This window comes from Chelonia mydas, chromosome 22 (genome assembly GCF_015237465.2).
Source record: "Chelonia mydas isolate rCheMyd1 chromosome 22, rCheMyd1.pri.v2, whole genome shotgun sequence".
Classification (NCBI taxonomy): domain Eukaryota; kingdom Metazoa; phylum Chordata; order Testudines; family Cheloniidae; genus Chelonia; species Chelonia mydas.
The window spans coordinates 88,647-104,819 of NC_051262.2; the positions used below are offsets into that span (position 1 = coordinate 88,647).

At 49.2% G+C, this 16,173-nt stretch overlaps 1 non-coding gene across 1 annotated transcript; it reads right to left on the reverse strand.

Annotated features, from left to right (window-relative positions):
• Positions 1 to 8,422: 8,422 nt before the first annotated feature.
• TRNAS-AGA lies at positions 8,423 to 8,504 on the reverse strand. The gene has a single exon. It is a non-coding gene; the product is annotated as a tRNA-Ser (tRNA).
• Between the last annotated feature and the right edge of the window lie 7,669 nt (positions 8,505 to 16,173).

The window sequence follows — 16,173 nt, forward strand, 5'->3', positions numbered from 1 at the left end:
CGTGCCAGCTCGAAGACGCCTCCCTCCCACTTCCCTGTTGGCTGCGCAAAGCTCTTGGCGTGTCTCATGCCTCGTCAGGGAAGCGCGGCCATGCTGAGTCCCGGCCACAGCCTGGCCCGCCCCGGCTGATGGAGTGCAGAGCCCCGCGAGTCAACGGCAGGTCGAGTCAGGGCCGCATAACCCGCCCTTTCCGTGCTCCGGGGCTGGGGAGGCTGGGGCCGCACAGCCCACTCTGGGCCTGGTGGGAAGCCTCGGGTCACAAGCCTCTGGCGGGAGCTGGCTGCTGCAGTGGAACCCAGGGTGTCTCTAGAAGAACTTTTGGAGCTGACCTGGGGAAAACGCCTTTAATAACAGCCAGCTCACGTTTAAACTGACTTTTTTTAAACCATTTTTATCACACTAACTAACCCTTGAATCCTAGTGTCACCCCCCATAAAATTACTTCAGCATTGTATTTTACCCAGGGTAAAACTAAACATCCCTTCAAATACAATGGAGTGGAGATCAATCCCTTTTCAGAGTTAATGCACATGAAAGAACCATGTTACATTTCATCCCTTATATCCTGGTCCCATCGCCTTTCCCTCCTCTCCGTTACAAGTTGTGGTATTTTGCACAGAAACTTTATTTCTTCAGAGAGACCTGGGAACAAGGCCTGCCTGCTACACAGTACCAGATAAACACCTTTAATAGGAGACAGCCGTCCCCCTGTCAGCAAATCATCTCCCACCTTCAGAGATGCAGGTGGGGAGAAAGCAGCAGCCTCTCCCTGCAGCGCCCAGCTGTTGCTCCTGGATGCACTGCCTTGGTGTTTGCTGGCGCTACCAGCAGGGGGTCGGCATCATGTACCTCCCAGCCCCTTGGGGCTCCAGGCAGCGCATCTGCGGGCATGTGGGGCTGGGGGTGTTCTTGACGGGATAGGAAGCTTCAACTCTGCAGGCAGCTGGTAAGTTCCCAATCACCTACCAGGGGGCTGAGAGGCTCTGGGGGAAGACTTTGGGCTCCAGCTTGCCAGGGCTCCAGGAGTGGGCTTGGGGTTTCAGGGCCCCTCCCTCCCTCATGTCAGCCCCAGGGCTCTGGGCTTTAGCCTACCCACCTCCAGCCATCCCCAGCTCCAGCCACAGGGCTTCAGCAGAGGGCTCTGGGCTTCAATCCAGGCTTCAATCCAGACAATCCAGGAAGTTTTTGGAAAATGTAGGGGACAATTTCCTGGTGCAAGTGCTGGAGGAGCCAACTGGGGGAGAGCTATTCTTGAACTGCTGCTCACAAACTGGGAAGAATTAGTAGGGGAAGCAAAAGTGGATGGGAATCTGGGAGGCAGTGACCATGAGTTGGTCGAGTTCAGGATCCTGACCCAGGGAAGAAAGGTAAGCAGCAGAATACGGACCCTGGACTTCAGGAAGGCAGGCTTCGACTCCCTCAGGGAACTGATGGATAGGATCCCCTGGGGGAATAACATGAGGGGGAAAGGAGTCCAGGAGAGCTGGCTGTATTTCAAAGAATCCCTATTGAGGTTACAGGGACAAACCATCCCGATGTGTCGAAAGAATAGTAAATATGGCAGGCGACCAGCTTGGCTTAACAGTGAAATCCTTGCGGATCTTAAACATAAAAAAGAAGCTTACAAGAAGTGGAAGACTGGACAAATGACCAGGGAAGAGTATAAAAATGTTGCTCGGGCATGTAGGAATGAAATCAGAGGGCCAAATCGCACCTGGAGCTGCAGCTAGCAAGAGATGTTAAGAGTAACAAGAAAGGTTTCTTCAGATATGTTGGAAACAAGAAGAAAGCCAAGGAAAGTTTGGGCCCCTTACTGAACAGGTTATCTCAACAGGTTATCTCAAGTGCTTATATACAAATGCACAAAGCCTTGGAAACAAGCAGGGAGAACTGGAGGTCCTGGCGATGTCAAGGAACTATGACGTGATTGGAATAACAGAGACTTGGTGGGATAACTCACATGACTGGAGTACAGTCATGGATGGTTATAAACTGTTCAGGAAGGACAGGCAGGGCAGAAAAGGTGGGGGAGTAGCACTGTATGTAAGGGAGCAGTATGACTGCTCAGAGCTCCGGTACGAAACTGTGGAAAAACCTGAGTGTCTCTGGATTAAGTTTAGAAGTGTGTGCAACAAGAGTGATGTAGTGGTGGGAGTCTGCTATAGACCACCGGACCAGGGGGATGAGGTGGATGAGGCTTTCTTCCGGCAACTCACGGAAGCTACTAGATCGCATGCCCTGATTCTCATGGGTGACTTTAATTTTCCTGATATCTGCTGGGAGAGCAATACAGCGGTGCATAGACAATCCAGGAAGTTTTTGGAAAGCGTAGGGGACAATTTCCTGGTGCAAGTGCTAGGGGAGCCAACTAGGGGGGGCGCTTTTCTTGACCTGCTGCTCACAAACCGGGTAGAATTAGTGGGGGAAGCAAAAGTGGATGGGAATCTGGGAGGCAGTGACCATGAGTTGGTTGAGTTCAGGATGCTGACGCAGGGAAGAAAGGTAAGCAGCAGGATACGGACCCTGGACTTCAGGAAAGCAGACTTTGACTCCCTCAGGGAACAGATGGCCAGGATCCCCTGGGGGACTAACATGAAGGGGAAGGGAGTCCAGGAGAGCTGGCTGTATTTCAAGGAATCCCTGTTGAGGTTACAGGGACAAACCATCCCGATGAGTCGAAAGAATAGTAAATATGGCAGGCGATCAGCTTGGCTTAATGGTGAAATCCTAGCGGATCTTAAACATAAAAAAGAAGCTTACAAGAAGTGGAAGGTTGGACATATGACCAGGGAAGAGTATAAAAATATTGCTCGGGCATGTAGGAAAGATATCAGGAGGGCCAAATCGCACCTGGAGCTGCAGCTAGCAAGAGATGTCAAGAGTAACAAGAAGGGTTTCTTCAGGTATGTTGGCAACAAGAAGAAAGCCAAGGAAAGTGTGGGCCCCTTACTGAATGAGGGAGGCAACCTAGTGACAGAGGATGTGGAAAAAGCTAATGTACTCAATGCTTTTTTTGCCTCTGTTTTCACTAACAAGGTCAGCTCCCAGACTGCTGTGCTGGGCATCACAAAATGGGGAAGAGATGGCCAGCCCTCTGTAGAGATAGAGGTGGTTAGGGACTATTTAGAAAAGCTGGACGTGCACAAGTCCATGGGGCTGGACGAATTGCATCCGAGAGTGCTGAAGGAATTGGCGGCTGTGATTGCAGAGCCCTTGGCCATTATCTTTGAAAACTCGTGGCGAACGGGGAAGTCCCGGATGACTGGAAAAAGGCTAATGTAGTGCCCATCTTTAAAAAAGGGAAGAAGGAGGATCCTGGGAACTACAGGCCAGTCAGCCTCACCTCAGTCCCTGGAAAAATCATGGAGCAGGTCCTCAAAGAATCAATCCTGAAGCACTTAGAGGAGAGGAAAGTGATCAGGAACAGTCAGCATGGATTCACCAAGGGAAGGTCATGCCTGACTAATCTAATCGCCTTTTATGATGAGATTACTGGTTCTGTGGATGAAGGGAAAGCAGTGGATGTATTGTTTCTTGACTTTAGCAAAGCTTTTGACACGGTCTCCCACAGCATTCTTGTCAGCAAGTTAAGGAAGTATGGGCTGGATGAATGCACTATAAGGTGGGTAGAAAGCTGGCTAGATTGTCGGGCTCAACGGGTAGTGATCAATGGCTCCATGTCTAGTTGGCAGCCGGTGTCAAGTGGCGTGCCCCAGGGGTCGGTCCTGGGGCCGGTTTTGTTCAATATCTTCATAAATGATCTGGAGGATGGTGTGGATTGCACTCTCATCAAATTTGCGGATGATACTAAACTGGGAGGAGTGGTAGATACGCTGGAGGGGAGGGATAGGATACAGAAGGACCTAGACAAATTGGAGTATTGGGCCAAAAGAAATCTGATGAGGTTCAATAAGGATAAGTGCAGGGTCCTGCACTTAGGATGGAAGAATCCAATGCACCGCTACAGACTAGGGACCGAATGGCTAGGCAGCAGTTCTGCGGAAAAGGACCTAGGGGTGACAGTAGACGAGAAGCTGGATATGAGTCAGCAGTGTGCCCTTGTTGCCAAGAAGGCCAATGGCATTTTGGGATGTATAAGTAGGGGCATAGCGAGCAGATCGAGGGACGTGATCGTTCCCCTCTATTCGACACTGGTGAGGCCTCATCTGGAGTACTGTGTCCAGTTTTGGGCCCCACACTACAAGAAGGATGTGGATAAATTGGAAAGAGTCCAGCGAAGGGCAACAAAAATGATTAGGGGTCTAGAGCACATGACTTATGAGGAGAGGCTGAGGGAGCTGGGATTGTTTAGTCTGCAGAAGAGAAGAATGAGGGGGGATTTGATAGCTGCTTTCAACTACCTGAAAGGGGGTTCCAAAGAGGATGGCTCTAGACTGTTCTCAATGGTAGCAGATGACAGAACGAGGAGTAATGGTCTCAAGTTGCAATGGGGGAGGTTTAGATTGGATATTAGGAAAAACTTTTTCACTAAGAGGGTGGTGAAACACTGGAATGCGTTACCTAGGGAGGTGGTAGAATCTCCTTCCTTAGAGGTTTTTAAGGTCAGGCTTGACAAAGCCCTGGCTGGGATGATTTAACTGGGACTTGGTCCTGCTTTGAGCAGGGGGTTGGACTAGATGACCTTCTGGGGTCCCTTCCAACCCTGATATTCTATGATTCTATGATTCTATGATTCTATGAATGAGGGAGGCAACCTAGTGACAGAGGATGTGGAAAAAGCTAATGTCCTCAATGCTTTTTTTGCCTCTGTCTTCATGAACAAGGTCAGCTCCCAGTCTGCTGCGCTAGGCAGCACAGCATGGGGAGTAGGTGGCCAGCCGTCTGTGGAGAAAGAAGTGGTTCCAGACTATTTAGAAAAGCTGGATATGCACAATTCCATGGGGTCAGGTGCGCTGCATCTGAGAGTGCTCAAGGAGTTGGCAGCTGTGATTGCAGAGCCATTGGCCATTATCTTTGAAAACTCATGGCGATCAGGGGAAGTCCTGGACGACTGGAAAAAGGCTAATGTAGTGCCCATCTTTAAAAAAGGAAAGAAGGAGGATCCTGGGAACTACAGGCCAGTCAGCCTCACCTCAGTCCCCGTCAAAAATCATGGAGCAGGTCCTCAATGAATCTATCCTGAAGCATTTACACGAGAGGAAAGTGATCAGGAACAGTCAGCATGGGTTCACCAACGGAAGGTCATGCCTGACTAATCTAATCGCCTTCTAAAATGAGGTTACTGGTTCTGTGGATGAAGGGAAAGCAGTGGATGTATTGTTTCTTGACTTTAGCAAAGCTTTTGACACGGTCTCCCACAGTATTCTTGCCAGCAAGTTAAAGAAGTATGGGCTGGATGAATGCACTATAAGGTGGGTAGAAAGTTGGCTACATTGTCGTGCTCAACAGGTAGTGATCAATGGCTCCATGTCTAGTTGGCAGCCGGTATCAAGTGAAGGGCCCCAAAGGTCGGTCTTGGGGCCGGTTTTGTTCACTATCTTCATAAATGATCTGGAGGATGGTGTGGATTGCACTCTCAGCAAATTTGCAGATGATACGAAACTAGGAGGAGTGGTAGATACGGTGACAGGTAGGGATAGGATACAGAGGGACCTAGACAAATTGGAGGATTGGGCCAAAAGAAATCTGATGAGGTTCAACAAGGATAAGTGCAGGGTGCTGCACTTAGGATGGAAGAATCCAATGCACCGCTACAGACTAGGGACCGAGTGGCTAGGCAGCAGTTCTGTGGAAAAGGTCCTAGGGGTGACAGTGGACGAGAAGCTGGATATGAGTCAGCAGTGTGCCCTTCTTGCCAAGAAGGCCAATGGCATTTTGGGATGTATAAGTAGGGGCATTGCCAGCCGATCGAGGGACGTGATCGTTCCCCTCTATTCGACATTGGTGAGGCCTCATCTGGAGTACTGTGTCCAGTTTTGGGCCCCAAACTACAAGAAGGATGTGGAAAAATTGGAGAGAGTCCAGCGAAGGGCAAGAAAAATGATTAGGGGTCTGGAACACATGACTTCTGAGGAGAGGCTAAGGGAACTGGGATTGTTTAGTCTGCAGAAGAGAAGAATGAGGGGGGATTTGATAGCTGCTTTCAACTGCCTGAAAGGGGGTTCCAAAGAGGATGGCTCTAGACTGTTCTCAGTGGTAGAAGATGACTGGACAAGGATTAATGGTCTCAAGTTGCAGTGGGGGAGGTTTAGGTTGGATATTAGGAAAAACTTTTTCACTAGGAGGGTGGTGAAACACTGGAATGCGTTACCTAGGGACGTGGTAGCATCTCCTGCCTTAGAAGTTTTTAAGGTCAGGCTTGACAAAGCCGTGGCTGGGATGATTTAGTTGGGGATCGGTCCTGCTTTGAGCAGAGGGTTGGACTAGATGACCTCCTGAGGTCCCTCCCAACCCTGATATTCTATGATTCTGTGATTCTATGATTCAGCCCATGGGCTATGGCTTCAGACTTCAACCCCCGGGGCAGTGGAGCTCTGGCTTGGAAAAATTGCCACAGTTGCCACCAGCAAAAGTTGGTGGCCACACTCTGAGGCCACCAAAAAAATGGTGATGGAACCCCTGCTCCAGAGCACAGAGGGGTAGCAGCTAAGGCCAGCGAGCAGCCTGGGCTGGGCAGATGCTCAGAGCAGAGCCCCAAAGGGCTGTCCTGTCTCCCTCCCCAGCAGCAAACCATCAATCCCCCGACCCCTGAGACAGCAGCCCGGGGCTAAGGGCAGCACCCACTGGGGATTTCTCATTTTGCTCCCACTGATGTGAGCAGGGACCTGGGGGTGTTTCTAGCACAGCCGTTGGAACTGAAGTGGGGAGCCAGCCTTTTATAACAGGCAGCTCAAGAATGGCATCAGATGAGCAGACTATTGCTTTAACTACTAGGCCACCTTGCCCGATGAATGGACTCTTATTTCCTTGTTTCTAAGGTCTCTGCTTCCTGCAACCTTTTCCCCAAGTACATTGGCTGGCTGGGCACGGGAGGGTCTGTGCTATTTCAAAAGACCAAGTGCCAGGGACAAAACACTCCAATCCCACCTGGTGCGGGGAGCCGGGTTTGCTCTTCAAATTCTTTCGTTCTTAAATGTCCAGGTCTGGAAATGTCCCTCAGAAGCATTTATAATGGGCAGCTGGCTGCAGAGCAGTTAAACTTCACAGAGCTCCTGTGGAGGATAGATGGGAATTAGAAACATTTTGAGGATCGTTTGGGAAATTAGCCTTTGCTGACAAGGTTTGTCTCTGTTCCTATTTCACCTTCTGGTGTTATGCAGAGGGATCTTTGGAATATTTTTGCCAGCTTAATAACTATCTCCGAAACTTTATTTACTCAAACTTCAAAATTGGTGTCACCTGATTTTTGCATCTCCCTGTGAAAAAACAACGTACATGTGGGGCTTTCTACAGGGTGTCATGATGCTAAAGTTGGGGAATTCAATTGCTGTACTTGTGTGTGTGGGGGTTGCTTCTCCACAGCTGACTCAGAGCTTCCAGCCTCGGGCTGCCCCTGCCTCACTGCCAGGCACACCGGGCTGTTAGCTGCACCCACTGTCCTTGCCAGGGGTCCCTGCTGAACCCTGCGGGTGACTCTGCAGGTGGTGAAGGTGCTGTGTAGCGATGTAGAGCAGGTGCAGGAAGGAGCCAGAGTCACTATTCAAATTCTGAATTGCACAATTTTCCAAAGTTGGGAATGTCCAAAACCAATTCTAATGGGAAGGTGAATGCAGAGCAGTTACACTGGAGGGGCCCAGACCTGCAGTGGGGGCACAATGGAAATTAATAATGGGAAGATCATTTGTTAAATTAGTCGTCACTGACAAGATTTGTCTCTGTTTCTATGTCAAGTTATGGTGTCATTTAGAGGAATCGGTACATATTTTTACTGTAGTAATTAAACCCTTAACTTTATTTAATCAAGCCAAAAACTTAGTGTCACTTATTTTTTTCTCTGTCCTAGCAGGAATGAATTGAATTTTGTGACTTTCTCAAAAGTGCAGAGAGATTAACTGTGGGGAATTCAGTCTCTGTGTTTGTGAGCTGGTGTTTTCCTCTCACAGTTCAGTGCCTGCATGGATATCCTAAGAGGGATCTAAGGGCTGGTGTACGCTGGTCACTTAACTGGCAGAGCTACGTCTCTCAGGGTGTGAAAAATCCACACCCCCAAACCAATACAGTTAAGCTGACCTAAGCCCTGGTTAGATAGAGCTAAATAGAAGGAAAAATTGTTCCGTCAATGTAACTATTACAGGGACGGGAAAACCCCTCCAGTCAGTGTAGTGACTGTCTACCCAAGGTGCTAGAGAAGTGTCACAGCAACATTTTAAGTGTAGACAGCCAAAGAGACCAGATCTGGCTCAGTTCACACTGTGGATGCTCAGGCACTAAGACTACAGTAATAATAACAGCCCAATGCTTCCGTAGTTGGCAGGATTTGAACCTGTGCGGGGCGACCCCAATGGATTTCTAGTCCATCGCCTTAACCACTCGGCCACAACTACTCGATGTACAGCTGCTCCACTACACTATGATTCAGTTCTCACAGAATTGTCACTTCAAATTGCTCAGATCCACTTCCCCAGCACAATCACGGCTGTGCATTAGTGTAAGTGTGTCCATGGATGAACAGCGAGAATTCCTGCCCATTTCCCTTCCGGCTGGAGCACGATGGGAGTGTGTTTGTGTTAACGACATTGCTGTAGATCAGTGTTCATTCCCCACGTTGACAAGCAGACAGTCCCTTTCCTAGTTAAATCTCCAGCACATCATTCCAATAGCAGGGGTCAGGTTTTCTCTGGGGCATGGAAACTTTTCATGAGATTGGTGCATGAACTCAGCCTTGCATTCCATCCTTGATGTTTCATGGACTAACAAGAGCAGCATAAAGAAAGAGCTGAGCCAATTTCTCCCCAACAGGGATGTAGGTAGCCACTTCCCTCTGTCTGACCATTGCCATTGCAGGAGAGAAGGGTTCACTGGAATTGAGTGCCGTGGTTCAGACAAGAGACACAGGGAGGTTTTGCTGTTCATGGATCTGTGCAAAGGAAATTGTGTCTCTGTGTGAAATTGAGGCGGGAAATGAAACATCCATATGGTGGCCCAGTGCCTTACGGACTGTGGGTGAAGGGCTCAGGCTGAGAAATGATTTAACAGGGGTTTGTTTCAATTTATTGCCCTGATTAAAAACTATGGCTAAAAGGGGGCCATTGCTGTTAGTACTGGTACCTGTGTAGGAGACCCCAGTGGGTGTCAAGTCCATGGCCTTAACCAGGGGTAGTCGATTCTTTTTATCAAGATCCAAATTTCTTGGTCAAGGTACAGTCAAGATCTAGACTCCAGAGAAAACAATACACTGAGGTAATAAGAAGTATGTAAAAAGATTTTGCAGTCACTGTGGGCATAGCTATGATGTGTCGTGTTTCACTCTATATCTGGGGCCACCGCCTTTCCCTTTAGCCTTGCGGTTGACCAAGGGTAAAACTAAACGTCTCTTCAGATACCAGGGAGTGTTTATGTTCATTCCTGTGAGCTACACAGGGGTTTGATGTTGTTGCTTTCAATCCTCCAGCTCTGGTGGGATAAGGAACAAGTCAGGCTGTCACCGAACTGAAGGCGGGAGATCATTTTTTGACCGGGAGAGGGACACCTCCTCTTAAAGGTGTTTGTCTGGCTGGCAGCCCTGGTTCCCAGGTCTCTCCTGAGAGAAGAACGTTTCTATGCAAAATACCAAAACTTTTAAGGGAGAGGAGGGAAAGGTGATGGCCACACGATGGGGCCAGCATGAACCACAACGTGGTGCTTTCACGTGGGACGACTCTGAATATTGACTGATCTCCATTCCCTTGGATTTGAAGAGATGTTTACTTTTGGACTTGGGAAACTACAAGGTTGAAGCAATTATATCAGGGGTCTCAAACTCCCAGCCTCCGGGACATTTGCAGCCCGCGAACCTCCTGAAAGTGGCCTGCAGGGCTTTAGCAGTTTTGGCGCCAGGTCTCTCCCTTGGCCCCACCTGCTACCCCCAGACACTCCCCCCGCCCCCCAACTCCAGGGGCCCCGGCAGCGCAGCGGAGCTGAGCGGCATCTTTCTGCTCGCTCCAGTGGCTGCTGGCCCCTCCCTGTGGCCCTGGGGTGGGTGGGTGGGGGCTGTGCCTGTGCATGCTGCCCCTCCCTGAGCGCCCTTGCGGCCAATGCGGCACTGTGGGGGTGGTGCCTATGGCCAACAGGGAGCAGAAGCTCCCCTGCACCTTGGAGCCCCAGGTAAGCACCGCAACTCCAACCCTCTCCCAGAGTCTGCATCCCCACCCCACATACCACCCTCGCATCCCCAACTGTCTCCCAGAGCCTGCATCACATCCCCCAGCCTCCAAACTCCCTCCCAGAGACTGCACCCCCTTCCTCCGCACACCCCCTGAGCCTCCAAACTCCCTCCCAGAGCCTGCACCCCCTTCCCACACACCCCCTCCCGACCCCAAACACCCTCCCAGAGCCTGCACCCCCACCCCCTCCTCCTGCACCCCCACCCCCTGCCCCAGTCCGGAGCCTGCACCCAGGACCTGAACTGCATCCCAGAGCCTGCACCCCAGACCCCCCTCTCCCACCCAAACTGCCTCCCAGAGCCCAACCTCTCACCCCTTCTGCACCCAAAGTCCCTTCCAGAGCCCGCACCCCAGTCCCCTACCCGAGATCTCTTCTCCCACCCAAACTCCCTCCCAGAGCCTTAGGCAGGTGCGGGGTGGAGTTTTTTGGGGGGTGCAGTTTGGGGAGCGGGTTCTGGGCGGTATAAATGACATTATTGGCCCACTGGGAGAATTTGAGGATTGGCACTGGCCCTAAGGTAAAGTGAGTTTGAGACCCTGCTTTAAGGGATTGGAGCAATGCTGGAGAGATGGAAGGGCACAGAGCTGGGGAACAGTGTGTGCTCCAAGGAAAGTTGTTGTTGTGCTCTGGTGACACAGGGCAGGTGTGGAGATCTTGTAAGCCGTGGGGTTTGTGTAGAGATAAAGTTTACTAACCCCCAGGTTCAAAGCCGTTCCTGCTCTGGGCTATACAGTGCAGTCTTTATTGAGAGTGTAGCTCACTGGTTCAATAGTTGCCTACAGGGCAATGGGTTCCTAGTTCAAATCCAAGCGCTTCCCTTTAAAAACTTTTTCAAATGAAAATCGATTTCCGGACCCATCTCCAGTGTGTTCAGGAGTCCGCTGAATGGGGATGCTTGAAATGAATGTAAACACTCAGCAGTTCCCCTTGCCAATGTAGAAAACCCAGCAGAGCTGTCCAGCAGCTGAAATCCACTCCAGTCCTCACGTCTCCAAGAGGGACACTCTCTATTTGGGGCATGTGCAACACCTCTGGGACGATGACAGGTGAAAAAATGCTGGATTCAATGACAGCTGAGATCACAGGAGGGGAAGGTGAATGGCAGCACAGGGTCATAACACTCAGACCCGGGGCTTCACCATCACTATCCCTGTGTTTGCCCTCATTTATATCCTAAGAAACACACCCTTCCCCCTCCCCCACACACTGTCACACCCAACCTTTTCCCCTGGAGCCCACCCCAACCCTACCTACCCCTCTCCCACACACACACGGCATGGGACACAGCCTCTCCTTGACTCACCCAGGTCAGGACTTGCCTCTGTATAGCCCCAACAGGGGAGCAGAGGGCCTGAAGGGCCACAGGAGACAGATTTTGCCCTGCGGAAAATACAATTCCAGCCCAGCAGACACCGAGGTCCCTTCCTTTACCGAGTGCAGGGCAGATTTACACATCTACAAGGCTCCGCTCTCCACCAGCCGCCTGTGTCAGGAGGGGTCAAGCAGAGCCCAGAGTGCTGCCCATCCTGTGATTCTTCACCCCCTGACTCCCCTTCAATCTTTGCTCCCCAAATCACCTGTGTGCACACCTTCCTGGCTGTGAGACTCAAACCCTGCCTGACTTCTGTATGTTGGTATGTTTTGTGTCTGTCATGTTGATGTGCATGTGGGTCCTGGGTGATTTCTGTGAATGCCTTACCCAGTTTTCTGTGCGTGTGTGTATGATTTTTGCATGCATATTCTTTTTTGCTTAGTATTCTTTTGGTATGTGGATTTTGTGTTTTCTTGTTGTGTGCTTTTTCTGTGTTTTTTGGTGTGGATTTTTACTTTGTATGTTTTTAGTGGCTTTCCCTTATGTGTATATGGATTTGTGTGTGTGTGTGTGTGTGTGTGTGTGTGTGTGTGGTTTTTGTTTATGTCTGTGTGGGCCTGTGCACTGTGTGATTTTCTCTTTCTCTCTGTGTGTTTGTCTCTCTGTTTGTATCTTCATGTGTAAATTCACTGTAACTTTTCAAAATATCCACAGCTTTGCCAATTTTCACCAGGAATTTTTCTCCATCAACGAATTCTCACTTGTTCCCGTACTACTTGGTGACCATTGCCCCAGGGCACTGTCACTCTCAGGGTCCTGATTTCCCATTGACCCTTCCCCTTTCTATTGGGACTGGGAACTATCCAACTGAAAAACCCCACAAAGTTTTAGTAAAGGGCCAACAGTCCCCTTACACAAGCCAGCGCCGTGAGGGTCACTGTTGGCCAGAGAAGGCAGCAGAAGCTGGTCCCATGGTGTAATGGTCAGCACTCAGGACTCTGAATCCTGCAAGCTGAGTTAAAATCGCAGTGGGACCTCGTGGTAAATCCCTGGAGCTCAAACTCCTCGCCTTCCCTGTCTCTGGCTGTGCAAGAGTGAGTTGTTTACCTCCTACTGGGTGACTCCTGCCCTCTGGAGCCAGGTCTCTGGGTGGGATGGCTGCAATGGGTTGGGGCTCTAGAACTGGCTACTGATGCCTGCAGTCCTGTGGTTGGACCTGGCGGTTGGGATTCTCGCTGCTTCACCTGATGCCCACAAGTTTGTACTTGCTGCCACACTTTTCCTCTTTCCCACATGGCGCCTGAAGAAAGGAGTGCCAGGGCCATGCTGTAGGCATATTTTATATAGGCATATTTTTAATATTTGTAATTTGAAATAATTGTAATTCTGCAATATTGATTTGCAGCTCTCCTTAGCTGCTGACAGTGTCCGTGTTAAAGCTTGCAAACTGCCAATTGACTCTAAGTACCTTGTAAGCCATTAATTAACTCTAAGCGATGCTTTGTAATTGACATGGACACCTTACAACACAAACCGCTCAATTGACACTACTCTCTCTGAAAAAAGAAAAGGAGGACCTGTGGCACCTTAGAGACTAACAAATTTATTTGAGCATAAGCTTTCGTGAGCTACAGCTCACTTCATAGAATAGAATCATAGAGTCATAGAATATCAGGGTTGGAAGGGACCTCAGGAGGTCATCTAGTCCAACCCCCTGCTCAAAGCAGAACCAATCCCCAATCAAATCATCCCAGCCAGGGCTTTGTCAAGCCTGACCTTAAAAACCTCTAAGGAAGGAGATTCCACCACCTCCCTAGGTAACGCATTCCAGTGTTTCACCACCCTCCTAGTGAAAAAGTTTTTCCTAATATCCAACCTAAACCTCCCCCACTGCAACTTGAGACCATTACTCCTTGTCCTGTCCTCTTCTACCACTGAGAATAGTCTAGAACCATCCTCTTTGGAATGACCTCTCAGGTAGTTGAAAGCAGCTATCAAATCCCCCCTCATTTTTCTCTTCTGCAGACTAAACAATCCCAGTTCCCTCAGCCTCTCCTCAGAAGTCATGTGTTCCAGACCCCTAATCATTTTTCTTGCCCTTCGCTGGACTCTCTCCAATTTATCCACATCCTTCTTGTAGTTTGGGGCCCAAAACTGGACACAGACTCCAGATGAGGCCTCACCAATGTCGAATAGAGGGGAACGATTACATCCCTCGATCTGCTGGCTATGCCCCTACTTATACATCCCAAAATGCCATTGGCCTTCTTGGCAAGAAGGGCACACTGCTGACTCATATCCAGCTTCTCGTCCACTCTCACCCCAGGTCCTTTTCCGCAGAACTGCTGCCTAGCCATTCGGTCCCTAGTCTGTAGCGGTGCATTGGATTCTTCCATCCTAAGTGCAGGACTCTGAACTTATCCTTGTTGAACCTCATCAGATTTCTTTTGGCCCAATCCTCCAATTTGTCTAGGTCCCTCTGTATCCTATCCCTACCTGCCACCGTATCTACCACTCCTCTAGTTTAGTATCATCCGCAAATTTGCTGAGAGTGCAATCCACACCATCCTCCAGATCATTTATGAAGACATTGAACAAAACTGGCCCCAGGACCGACCCTTGGGGCACTCCACTTGATACCGGCTGCCAGCTAGACATGGAGCCATTGATCACTACCCATTGAGCCTGACAATGTAGCCAGCTTTCTACCCACCTTATAGTGCATTCATCCAGCCCATACTTCTTTAACTTGCTGGCAAGAATACTGTGGGAGACCGTGTCAAAAGCTTTGCTAAAGTCAAGAAACAATACATCCACTGCTTTCCCTTCATCCACAGAACCTGTAATCTCATCATAGAAGGCGATTAGATTAGTCAGGCATGACCTTCCCTTGGTGAATCCATGCTGACTTTTCCTGATCACTTTCCTCTCGTGTAAGTGCTTCAGGATAGATTCATTGAGGACCTGCTCCATGATTTTTGACGGGGACTGAGGTGAGGCTGACTGGCCTGTAGTTCCCAGGATCCTCCTTCTTCCCTTGTTTAAAGATGGGCACTACATTAGCCTTTTTCCAATCATCCAGGACTTCCCCGTTCGCCACGAGTTTTCAAAGATAATGGCCAATGGCTCTGCAATCACAGCCACCAATTCCTTTCGCACTCTCGGATGCAACGCATTCGGCCCCATGGACTTGTGCAAGTCCAGCTTTTCTAAATAGTCCCGAACCACCTCTTTCTTCACAGAGGTCTGGCCACCTACTCCCCATGCTGTGTTGCCCAGTGCAGCAGTCTGGGAGCTGACCTTGTTCGTGAAGACAGAGGCAAAGAAAGCATTGAGTACATTAGCTTTTTCCACATCCTCTGTCACTAGGTTGCCTCCCTCATTCAGTAAGGAGCCCACACTTTCCTTGGCTTTCTTCTTGTTGCCAACATACCTGAAGAAACCCTTCTTGTTACTCTTAACATCTCTTGCTAACTGCAGCTCCAGGTGTGATTTGGCGCTCCTGATATCATTCCTACATGCCCGAGCAATATTTTTATACTCTTCCCTGGTCATCTGTCCAATCTTCCACTTCTTGGAAGCTTCTTTTTTATGTTTAAGATCCGCAAGGATTTCACCGTTAAGCCAAGCTGGTCGCCTGCCATATTTACTATTCTTTCGACACATCGGGATAGTTTGTCCCTGTAACCTCAATAGGGATTCCTTGAAATACAGCCAGCTCTCCTGGACTCCTTTCCCCCTTTCACTTCATCCGATGCAGTGAGCTGTAGCTCACGAAAGCTTATGCTCAAATAAATTGGTTAGTCTCTAAGGTGCCACAAGTCCTCCTGTTCTTTTTGCGGATACAGACTAACACGGCTGCTACACTGGATACTCTCTCTGAGTTGACACTTTCGCTTGCTTGTAATTGAGATTGACGCTTGTCAAGGTTCCTTCCCCACTCTGAATGCTAGGGTACAGATGTGGGGACCTGCAGAAAACCTCCTAAGCTTATTTTTACCAGCTTAGGTTAAAACTTCCCCAAGGTACAAACTATTTTACCTTTTGCCCTTGGACTTTCGCTGCCACCAACAAACGTCTAACACCAGTTATTGGGAAAGAGTTCGTTTGGAAACGTCTTTCCCCCCAAAATCCTCCCAAATCTTACCCCTTTTTTTCTGGGGAAGGTTTGATAAAAATCCTCACCAATTTGCATAGGTGACCACAGACCCAAACCCTTGAATCTTAAGAACAATGAAAAAGCATTCAGTTTCTTAAAAGAAGAATTTTAATAGAAGAAAAAGTAAAAAGATTCACCTCTGTAAAATCAGGATGGTAAATACCTTACAGGGTAATTAGATTCAAAACATAGAGAATCCCTCTAGGCAAAACCTTAAGTTACAGAAAGACACAAAAACAGGAATATCCGTTCCATTCAGCACAGCTTATTTTCTCAGCCATTTAAAGAAATCAGAATCTAATGCATAGCTAGCTAGATTACTTACTAAGTTCGAAGACTCCATTCCTGTTCTGTCCCCGGCAAAAGCATCACACAGGCA